The sequence below is a fragment of the Notamacropus eugenii genome, chromosome 3 (genome assembly GCF_028372415.1).
Source record: "Notamacropus eugenii isolate mMacEug1 chromosome 3, mMacEug1.pri_v2, whole genome shotgun sequence".
NCBI lineage: Eukaryota > Metazoa > Chordata > Mammalia > Diprotodontia > Macropodidae > Notamacropus > Notamacropus eugenii.
The window spans coordinates 118,830,751-118,842,098 of NC_092874.1; the positions used below are offsets into that span (position 1 = coordinate 118,830,751).

Below are 11,348 nucleotides of genomic sequence, written 5' to 3' on the forward strand. Positions count from 1 at the left end.
ATTATTTCTCATTTATCCTGGGTTAGCAACTCCCTACTAGTCATTTTGTACAGGATATTGCTATCGTTTGTCTATCCTCTGAAGATATAAAAAAGAGGCAAAAGACCAACACTGCCCTCAAGGAGCCTACAATCTAATGGGAAGACAAGTAAACAAATATGTATTTAAAAAACATGTACAGGATAAAAAAGAAATCATTCATAGAGGGAAGGTACTACAATTAAGAGGAGTTGAAAATGGCTCCCTGTAGAAGGTAAAATGTTAGTTGGGACTTAAAGGAAACCAGAGAAGTCAGGAGATAGAAATAAGGAGAATGAGCATTCTAGGCATGAGGAATAACTGGAAAAAATGCCCAGAGCTGCAAGATGGAAGGTCTTATACTCAGAACAGGAAAGAGCCAGTTTCTCTGGATTGACAGTTACATGGAGGAGAGTAAGGTGTAAGAAGACTGGAAGGTTATCAAGGGGTTTGAACTCCAAATGGAGCATGTTTTATTTGATCCTGTAGGTGATAGGGAACCACTGTAATTTATTGAGTAATAGGGGGATGTAGTCACATCTGTACCTTAGGAAAATTACTTTGGCGATTTGGAGAATGGATTGGAATAAAAAGATATATTGCAGTAGTCCAGGCATGAGGTGAGGAGGGTCTGCACCGTACGGGTGGCTGTGTCAGAGCAGAGAAGGAGCTGTATTGGAGAGATGTTGCAAAGATGAAATCAACAGCCCTCAGCAACATAATCTATATGGGGGTTAGGGGGGAAGGGGAGAGGTAGTAAGAAGCCAAGGATGGATCTTAGGTTGTAACCCTGAGGGATTAGAGGATGATCTTGCCCTCTACAGTAATAGTGAAGGTAGAAGGTGGGGAGGGTTTAGGAGGAAAGATGATGAGTTTGGTTTTGGATATGTTAAGCTTTTCTTGAAAGGTAGCTGGAGATATGAAACTGGGGATTAGCAGAGGTTGGGGCAGGAGAGAGAGATCTGAGAATCATCAACATAAAGACAGTAATTAAATCCATAAGAGCTGATGAGATCAACAGGGAAAGTAGTATTGAGGGAGAAGAAAAGTGGGTCCAGGACAGAACCTTGTAGGACAACTATGGCTAGAAAGAATCATCAAAGGAGACTGAGAAGGAGCCATCAGATAGACAGGAGAACAAGGAGAGAGGAGTGTCCCAAAACGCTAGAGAGAAGAGAGTATCAAGGAGGAAAAGATAACCAATAGTGTCCAAGGCTACAGAAAAGTTAAAGAGAATAAAGACTGGGGAAATACCACTGGATCTGGCAATTAAAAGATCACTGGTAACTTTGAAGAGAGCAGCTTCAGTGGAATGATGACATCAGAGGCTGGATTGTGAGGTGTTAAGAAGTGAGAAGAGAAAAAGTGAAGACAGCTATTGGAGGTGGTCTTTTCAAGGCATTGCACTCTACAGTAATAAGGAAAGTGGGGGAGGGGAAGAGGGTTTGGGGGAAAGTTAATGAGTTCTGTTTTGGACATGTTTAGTATAAGATGTCCATTGGATATCAAGTTGGAGATGTCTGAAAGGTAGTTGGTGATGCATGATTGGAAGAACATGGAGGTAGTACATTTGTGAGTGATGGCAAGATTAAGGTTATAACTATCTACATGTATGACTGAGGTGAGTGGGTCAGGAGGTCATGGGAAAAGAGTAAAATGGGAAATTGAGATGTTAGGGCATTTAAGAAAGAGTCAATATGTATACTGAAGTCCTCTAGGAGAAAAAAAAATGAAGGTACAAATGTTGTCTGCCAGACAACTTTGAGGAAAGCCATATTTGGTTGTGCCTCTTTTCTTAGATGTGTTTCTATCCCTCCTTCTGTGTCTCTTTCTTTCCTTCTTATGTTTCTCTCTGTGCATTTCTCTTGCTCCTCTTCCTCTCCTCCCAATGTATCCACCTCATCCTTCTCTGCTATATACCGTTCCCCTTAACCAGTACTGATACAAAACAAATGTTTTGAAAAATATTTATAGCATCTTTTAAAAAATAATTTTTCTGATTTTCTGTAATATCCACATTTCCCAAGATATCCCTCCCATTTCTCCCAGAGATATTCATTGCTTATAATAAAGAAAAAGATTACAAAAATCTAATTCAGAAAAACTATCCAACACATTGAAAAGGTATTATATAATATAATTTTATATGTATTTATACAACATTTTGGGGCATTTTGGAGAAGGAAAAGGTCTTTGAAATCAGCTAGTGTTTTCTCCCCTCATTCTACAGAGAAGGAAGCTGAGTCCCCAGAGGCTCTGACTGGCCAGAGGACCCACAACTAGCCAGTCAGTCCTAGAGCTAGAAAGGAGAGCCCCAGTCTATAATCTCCCAGTGTGGTCTCTTTCCCTTATGATAAGCTGCATTTACACAGCAAAATTTTATGCTCATCATTTTTTAATTTTTAAAGGCATTAAGAATTCTAAAAGAAAATTATTTGTGTGTCCCTTGATTCAAATTTTTGCTGCTTTTAGTGGCCCCAAATCAGGGATATGATATAAATGCTTAACAACTGATTCTGATTGGTGGGGATGGGGAATGGACCCACACCACACTTTTCCGTTTAATATGCATTATTATCATTTTCTCCATTACTTTTTTTTTATTATTTATTTTTAGATTTCAACATTCATTTCCACAAAATTTTGAGTTCCAATTTTTCTCCCCATCTCTCCCCTCTCCCCACCCCATAATACCTTGCATTCTGATTACCCTTCCCTCAATGTACCCTTCCTTCTATCATACCCCACCCTTCCCTTATCCTCATTTTCTCTCTTTTCTTGTAGGGCAAGATAAATTTCTATACCCCATTACCTGTATTTCTTATTTCCCACGTATATGCAATAACAATTCTCAACATTCGTTTCTAATACTTTGAAGTCCAACTTCTCTCCCTCCCTCCACACCCATACCCACTGAGAAGGCAAGCAATTCAATACAGGCTATATATGTATCGTTTTGCAAAAGACTTCCATAATAGTCATGTTGTGTGAGACTAACTATATTGTCCTCCATCCTACACTGCCCCCCCCTTTTTTTCTATTCTCTCATTTGACCTTGTCCCTTCCCAAAAGTGTTTACTTCTAGTAACTCTCTTCTCCCATTTACTCTCCCTTCTATCATCTCCCTCAGCCCATTTGTTTCCTCCTCCCCTACTTTCCAGTAGTGTAATATAGATTTTCAAACCAAATTTAGTGAGCATGTTATTCACTTCTTAAGTCATATGTGAAGAGATTAAGCTTCACTTTTCCCTTCTCACCTCCTCCTTTTTCTCCTCCATTGAAAAAGATTTTTCTTATCTCTCTTATGAATAATAATCTGCCCCATTCCATTTCTCCCTTTCTCCTCCCAATATTTTCCTCTCTTACTCTTTAATTTAATTTTTTTATGAATATCATCTCTTCTGATTCAACTCAACCTGTACTCTCTGTCTATGTGTGTGTGTGTGTGTGTGTGTGTGTGTGTGTGTGCGTGTGTACAATCTCTCCAACTACTCAAATACTGAGAAAAGTTACAAGAGTTACAAATATTATCTTTCCATGTAGGAATGTAAACAGTTCAGCTTTAGAAAGTCCTTTATTATTTCTCTTTCCTGTTTACCTTTTCATGCTTCTCTTGATTCTTGCATTTGAAAGTCAAATTTTCTATTCAGTTCTGGTCTTTTCCTCATAAACGCTTGAAAGTCCTCTATATGATTGAATGACCATTTTTTCCCTTGAAGTATTATACTCGGTTTTGCTGGGTAAGTGATTCTTGGTTTTAATCCCAGTTTCTTTGACTTCTGGAATATCATATTCCAATCCCTTCAATCCCTTAATATAGAATATGCTAGATCTTGTGTTATCCTGATTGTATTTCCATAATACTTGAATTGTTTCTTTCTAACTGCTTGAAATATTTTCTTCTTGACTTGGGAACTCTGAAATTTGGCTACAATATTCCTAGAAGTTTCTCTTTTCAGGTCTCTTTCAGGAGGTGATTGGTGGATTCTTTCAATATTTATTTTGCCCTCTGGTTCTAGAATATCAGGGCAGTTTTCCTTGATAATTTCATGAAAGATGATGTCTAGGCTCTTTTTTTTTATCTTGGCTTTCAGGTAGTCCCATAATTTTTAAATTGTCTCTCCTGGATCTATTTTCCAGGTCAGTTGTTTTTCCAATGAGATGTTTCACATTATCTTCTATTTTTTCAATATTTTGGTTTTGTTTCATAACTTCTTGGTTTATCATATAGTCATTAGCTTCCCTGAACTCCACTCTCATTTTTTAAGAATTATTTTTTTCGGTGAGCATTTGAATCTCCCTTTCCATTTGGCTAATTCTGCTTTTTAAAGCATTCTTCTCCTCATTGGCTTTTTGGACCTCTTTTGCCAATTGAGTTAGCCTATTTTTATTTTTTATTTATTTATTTTTTTCTCTGTAGCCTTCGGGAGCTTTATTGACACAAAAGCAGCAGGCCTGAGATTTAGCAAGGAGTTAAACAAAGGCAATGGTATAGGAAAAGGACTAGATTTATATAGGGTGATTTTAGGGTTTCCTTGGAGGGGTTGGAGATCTAGGGTAAGTTCTGCAAGATAAAGAAGTCTTACAAGATAAAGGCACAGGGTGAGGACTAGGAATGACACATGATAAGGAAATCCCATTCTCCAGGATGAGGGGTGGGGACAGGTGAATCTTATAGTCCAGGATAAGAGGAAGTTGTGGTAAGGGGAGACAAAGTCAATCAATATTATTTTAACTCTCAGGGCACTGTTTCTATCCATATCATTTCCCCACTCAACCACTAGGTAGGAGAATTCTTTCAGGGGAAAAGGAGTGAAGGTTATTATCTTCAGTAGCTGCTTCCTGTTGAACAGGGGTGGAGTCCACTTCAGGGACCAGAATAGGTTGGGTGGTGATCAGTGTGGGGTACAGAATGCAGTGCCAACTGAGAATGCAAGGTGGAGAGAGGCAAGCCACTTGGTGACATCAAGGGCAGGTTTAGGCAATACTAAAAGTTGCTATGGGTGAGAAGACACAGTGCAAACCAGGAGGTTAAATAAGCACAAACCAAGTATAAGAGCAGGTAAAATGACAAATAACAGTGTCACAATGAGGGGAAAGAAGGGAGAGAAACCACGACCTCCAGGAGGAGGTAGGGGGAGATATAAGGCTGGAGTGGATGTCTTATATCCAAGAAATTGCCTGTAATATCTTTTCAGTGCTCAAAGGAAAATTTCCATTTAGGACCTTGGGGAATATAGGGGGAGAGCTATGGGGTAAGCTAGTAAGCTAGTATCCCCAGTAGTCATATACTCTGCCCACCCCACAGAGTTCCCTATTTGAATTAAGGCATTAGACTTCCAGTCCCAAGGAAGCAGGCCTAACCCTTGGTACAGGGTGGGCATCAGGAATCAGTGGGCTAGAAACAGAAGTGGTTCAAGGTGGGGTCCAGAATACAGCAAGCTAGAAAACACACAGGCAAGTCCTCCAGGTGAGGGGCTTCAAGGTATAATCTTCATTGATCACTTTTCTGGATAGTCACACCTTGCATCTTATCTCATATCCTGCCTCCTGCTTGCTTCTCTGTCTGCTTCACCATCCAACTCAAATGCTTTTGGGAGAGGGACAAAGGCACTGTCCCTGTCTGAGCAGGGTTGGGGAGAAGAGTAAAATGAGGCTGAAGTAGCATCCAGGGGATAAGGAGAGTGTGGAACAGGTATCCTTATTGCATGACCATCTGCAGGTGGATAGAATAGTTTAGGAAACACAAATCTTTCCATATAGGGCTTTTGAAGGTGTGCCCAGGTCCATAGCCTCCAACTGCTGAACCCAGAGCCTTCCAGTTTTGGCTGGAGAGGAGCTGTAGTTGGTTGTCTCTTTTACCTTTGCAACTTAGCAGACTAGAAAATGCATATCCCTCAGGGAGGGAAAGAATAGGTTAGAGACAGAGAGAACACTTACGTCCAGGCAGTAAACCAGGCACACAGACTCACAGGGCACAGAGATCCTGAAAACAGCGAGCAGGGACCCCCGAAGAAAACCAGAGGCAAAGGCCCACCTACTCACCTCCCTCTAGGTCTCACGGGGGACAACAGGATAAACCAAGGTGCTGGGGGAACAACACAGGGTAAAAAGTCTGCTCAAACAGAGCAAGGTGCCTTTTCTTTGAGTTTTGGAGACCAAATTTCCTACTAAGTTTGTTTTGTTTAGAAACCCCCTTCACAAATTACTTTTCTAGATTATATTGAGGTCAGGCTGTGTTACAATGAAACACTAGTCGCTTTTCCTTAAGATCTCCCCGGATTTCCCTCCCTGCAGTCTCCAAGCAGCCTCTCACCACTTTTCCCACCGTCCCAGGAAAAGGGGAGAAAAAAAAATGTGACTTACCCAGTGTAAGGGCATCCCCTTATACGAGGGTTCACAGTCCAACTGACCGTCCAGAAATCAGTGGAGCTACAGACTCTGTTGGTAGTGTCTGGGCACTACTGGGGTCTCACTGCTAGGGAGACAATGGGAACAGAAAGGTTTGGAGGAGAGAACAAAGAAAAGGGTGCTTACCTCTTATCCCAGTGGCTAGGAGAAGATCATCAGAGTCCAATTAATATTTGGACTCCTGGGTTTCTGCACCATTATGTTGAAGAGAGAGAGATGGGAGAGCTGGTTCAAAATATGAATGAATTCACTTAGACCTTCTCTGTAGCCATTGGGAGTTTTCTTTGCAGCGAGCCTACAATTTAGCAAGGAGCTAAATAAAGGTCGTTAGCCTATTTTTAAAGGTGTTATTTTCCTCAGAATTTTTTTTTTGGTTCTCCTTTAGCAAGCTGCTGACACATTTTTCAAGGTCTTCTATGGCCTGAGCCCATTTCATATTCATTTTGGAAGTACTGGAGGCAGAAACCTTGACTTCCTCTGACAGTATGCATTGTTCTTCCTCATCCAAAAGGATGGAAGGAGATACCTGTTCACCAAGAAAATAACCTTCTATGGTCTTATTTTTTTCTCCTTTTTTGGGTATTTTCCCAACCAGTTATTTGACTTCTGAATCCTTTGTCAAGAGGAGGGTCTTAGTGTTCCTCCTCCCCCCAGGACTATGCTCAGGGCTGAGGTTCAGATCCCTTGCTCAATTCTCCCAGAGGCTTTAAGCTGAGCTGCTCAGCAATGGATCCCTGCTGCTTCCACAGCCACTAGCCACCCACCACCCACTGTTGCTGCTGCTACTGCTGCCACTGCGTCTGCCACCACCTGGGGTCAGTGCTGGGGGAGACCCTGCTCCCTCTCACCCAGCTGGGAAAGCCCTCTCACACTGACCTTTGAAGCTTTCTTTGTTGCTCGTGGGTTGAAGGATCTGGCACCTTCCCTGCTGGGGATTCTGCCCTGGAGGCCTGATTCGGTTTTATTCCTCCCTGTGCCATGTGGCCAGGGCAGGACTCTGCTCTGCTCAGCATGCCATGGGATAGACCTTTCCTGTTGGCCTTCCAGGTTACCTTGGACTGGAAATCTCTTTCACTCTGTTGTTTTGTGGCTGCTGCTGTTCTAGAATTTGTTGAGAGTCATTTTTCACAGGTATTTTGTGGGCTGTGGGGGAAGCATTAGAGTATATGTGTCTTTCTACCCCGCCATCTTGGCTCCACCCCCATTACTTTCTTAAACATAAGCAATCAGCAAAACAACTCAAGTACTGATTTGGAGGTATAAATGCTCACAAAAGAAATTTAACAATCAGCTGGAAGCAATATGAGCGAGTTCCAGCACAGTTTTGCCCCAGAGAGAAAAGAAAAAAAGAGTCCCTCCACCTGGATGCCAACATTAATCAAGGCAGCAATCTCTAAAGCTTAGCATCCTGAGAAATGCCACCCACAAAAGCTTTTTTCCAAATACAGAAGAACTATATTCTAACCCTGGAGAAAGGAGGAAACATTTGCATTATACGATGTTAGAGGGAGAAAAATATTCATTATACATCAATATAGTTAGAGACAGCTAGGTGGTGTGGTGGAGAGATTGCAGAAATACCCCAGTTCAAACCCAGCCTCAGACTCTTACTACTAGCCATGTAACTTTAGACAAGTCACTTAACCTCTGCCTAAATGTTCTCATCTGTAAAATGGGATAACAATAACACATACTTCCCAGAGCTTTTGTAAGGATAAAATGAGATACCATTTGTAAAATGCATTGTAAACCTTAAAGTGCTATAGAACTGCTAGTTTTTATCAATATATCTATTGGGGCACAATTCAATTTGCAATATAATGAAATCTAAGGTATAGTGAATTTTTCCATAACTAGATTTTAATATAAAATTGTCAGAGTTTTAATGATGGGAAAAACATGGACTCTTCTTCTTTCCTCTCATCCATTCCTTCCAAAAATGGCTACCCAAGAATGCATGCAACATATGTCACAGCATTGTTGAGATGACCAAATGAGACGTTGGAAGCATAAACATTATTTAAAATTTTAACTTGTGCAAAAGTAAAGGATCAAGACCAGTAGGAGTATAGCAGACTCTATAGAATTTAGAGCTGAAAGGAAAACTGTGTGATCCAAACTCTCTCATTTTATAGAGTGGGGAACTGAAGCCCTAGAGAGTCCATAAGTCAACAAGTATTTATTCAATGTTCCCATTTGCTAGGTATGGCAAGGAAAGGCAAAAACCAGTCCCCACTTTCAAGGAGCATGCATTTAAATGGAGAAGACAATATGTAAAAACTAAGGGAAGGCATCGATTAGGGAGGGGAGGCCTTCTTCAGAAGGTAAAGTTTTACTGAGATTTGAAGGAAGCCAGGGAAACTAAGTGGTGGAAAGGGGCAGAAAACTCCCAGTATATGGGAAAATCAGTACAAAAATACTGAGAGAAGAGATAGAGAGTCTTGTTTAGGAACTGAAATTAGACTAATGAAGCTGGAACCTAGAACTGGTTAAGTGATTTACCCAATGTCACACAGATGGTAAGTGACAGAGAAGGGATTTGAACACAGGTCTTCCAACTCCACAGTGATTGCTTTCTCATTCTAGGACATTGCCTACCCTATCTAAGGTACATATGCTGTCTCTTCTTGCCCCTTGACCCAGCATCCTTTCAACTTGAATCTACGTTTGTTTGGGGTCCCCACTATGCCTAGTACACCACTTATCAAAGAGTAAGCATTCAGTCAATGTTTGTTGAGTGTGTACCTAGAGATGGCACAGAACCTGAGATCCTGACTGGTTTGATTCCTAAAAACAGGAAGGGATAAGGAAAAAGAAACTGACATTAGTATATAAAATAGGTCATCTTCTCTGACTTGCAAATCTATGTCTCTTCTCAGATCCAGGCTCCCATTACCAGTGACCTGCTGGACACCCCCACTTTGACATCTCATCAGCATCTCAAATTCAACACATCTACAACAGAACTTGTCATATTTCTTTTGGGTGTGTGCCTTTTGTTTTTACATTTCATTCATTTCTGAAACTATCCCTTCTCCACCCCAGTGAGCCTTCCTTTGTAACAAAGATTAAGAAAGAAAAAGAAAAAAACAAAAAGTTATCTTTCCCCCTAAGATTATTCCTCCTCCAAGCTCCCCTATTTCTGTTGAGGACACTGTCATCCTTCACATCACACAAATTCTAATCCCTGGAGTCATCATTAAGACACACACACACACACACACACACACACACACACACACACACACCATACAATCAGTTGCCAATTCTTGCCAATTCTGTCTTCACCAGGTCTCTTGGGTTAATCCAGTCATTACCCTAGTTGAGGGACACTTTTTGCTTGAACCATTACAATAATCTCCTATTTGGTCTCCCTGCTTCCAGTCTTTCCTCTCTCCTTCCCTTCTTCCTATATGCAGCTACCAAAATAAATTTCCTGAGACACAGGTTTAAGGTGCTCCCCAACTCAAATGGCTCTATTGGCTCCCTATGGCCTCCTGGATTTGGAGGGTGTTTAAGACCCTCCAAAATCCAGTTCCCACCTACTTTTCCATCCGTATCTGCTTCTACATTACAAACAAATTGGACTACTAGATGTTCCCTGAACTTGAAATATCTCCCATTGCATAAATGGAGACTCAGAATGTACTTCCCCATCTTTGTTTCTCATAATCCTTGTCTTCTCTTTAAAATTCATCTTGGGTACCAGTTGCCACCTCCCTAAAGCCTTTCCTGACTCCTTCCACCCCAATTACTACTACTTTTTCCCTCCTCAAATTTCTTTGAATTTACCTATCTTCCCATATGTTTTTTCCCCATCAGTGGGTTAGAAAGTGTTAGAAGACAGGAATGTACTCTTTCCTCAACTCTATCAGTTTTGCTTCCCTACCAGGCTTAGTTAAATTTTGTGCCACCTCCTATTAATCACACAAGTTATTAGTGTCTTTCCTTTAAATTATTTTGTATTTACTTGTCTATTTATAGACTATATCTGACCCTATCTGCCATCCGCCATCCCAATGGAGAGTAAGCTCCTTAGATTTATTTGTGCTTCTCTTTCTACTCTGAGAGCCTGACATCAGCTCAGCAGGGACAGCTTTCAGCACATTGAATGGATTTCTTATGGTGACCTTAAAGAGGGGTATGAGAGGAGTAACATATGAATGGGCAGAAATAGATGAACCTCAACCAATGCGTATCATTAGAGGAAGCAACTAAGTGGATGAGATCCTGGATCCTTCTGAGTATCAGAGCATCCAGATAACCCAGAACAGTGCCTTGCCCATAATAATCAGTCATTCAATCAATAAACATGTTAAGTACCTACTTTGTGTCAGATGCTATGCTAAATCTAGGGATACAAAGCAATGCAAAAGACAGTCCTTGCTCTCAAGGAGCTCAGTCTAATAGGAGAGACAACATGCAAACAACTATGTACAAACAAGCTATATACAGAGTATATTGGAAATAATCAAGAGAGGAAGACATTAGCATTAAAGAGGACTGGGAAGGGCTTTCTATAGAAGGTAGGATTTTGGCTGGAACTTGAAGCAAGCCAGGCAGCTAGGTAGTGCAGTGGATAGAGTGCCTGGTTCTAGAGTCAGAAAGATTCATTGCCTTAAGTTCAAATTTACATTCATACACTTGCTAGCTGTGTGGCCACAGGCAAGTCACTTAACGCTGTTTGCCTCAGTTTCCTCATCTGTAAAATGAGTTGGAGAAGGAAAAGGCAAACCAGTCCAATATCATTGCCAAGAAAATCCCAAATAGTGGCACAAAAAGTCAATCGTGGCTTTGAACAACAAGAACAAAATGCCTATTATACTGAACTGAACTGAATCGAACTAAACCTGTACTTGTGGGGATTTGCATTTAGGTTTTATATTTCTTTGAGCCAGATTTAGACTCAGCACACCCAA

General features: G+C 40.9%; 1 long non-coding RNA gene across 1 annotated transcript; it reads left to right on the forward strand.

Moving 5' to 3' along the window:
* Positions 1–1,383: 1,383 nt before the first annotated feature.
* LOC140530961 (uncharacterized) lies at positions 1,384–11,077 on the forward strand. Its single transcript, XR_011976204.1, has 3 exons — positions 1,384–1,639; positions 9,309–9,414; positions 10,414–11,077. It is a non-coding gene; the product is annotated as an uncharacterized lncRNA (long non-coding RNA).
* The last annotated feature ends 271 nt before the right edge of the window (positions 11,078–11,348 follow it).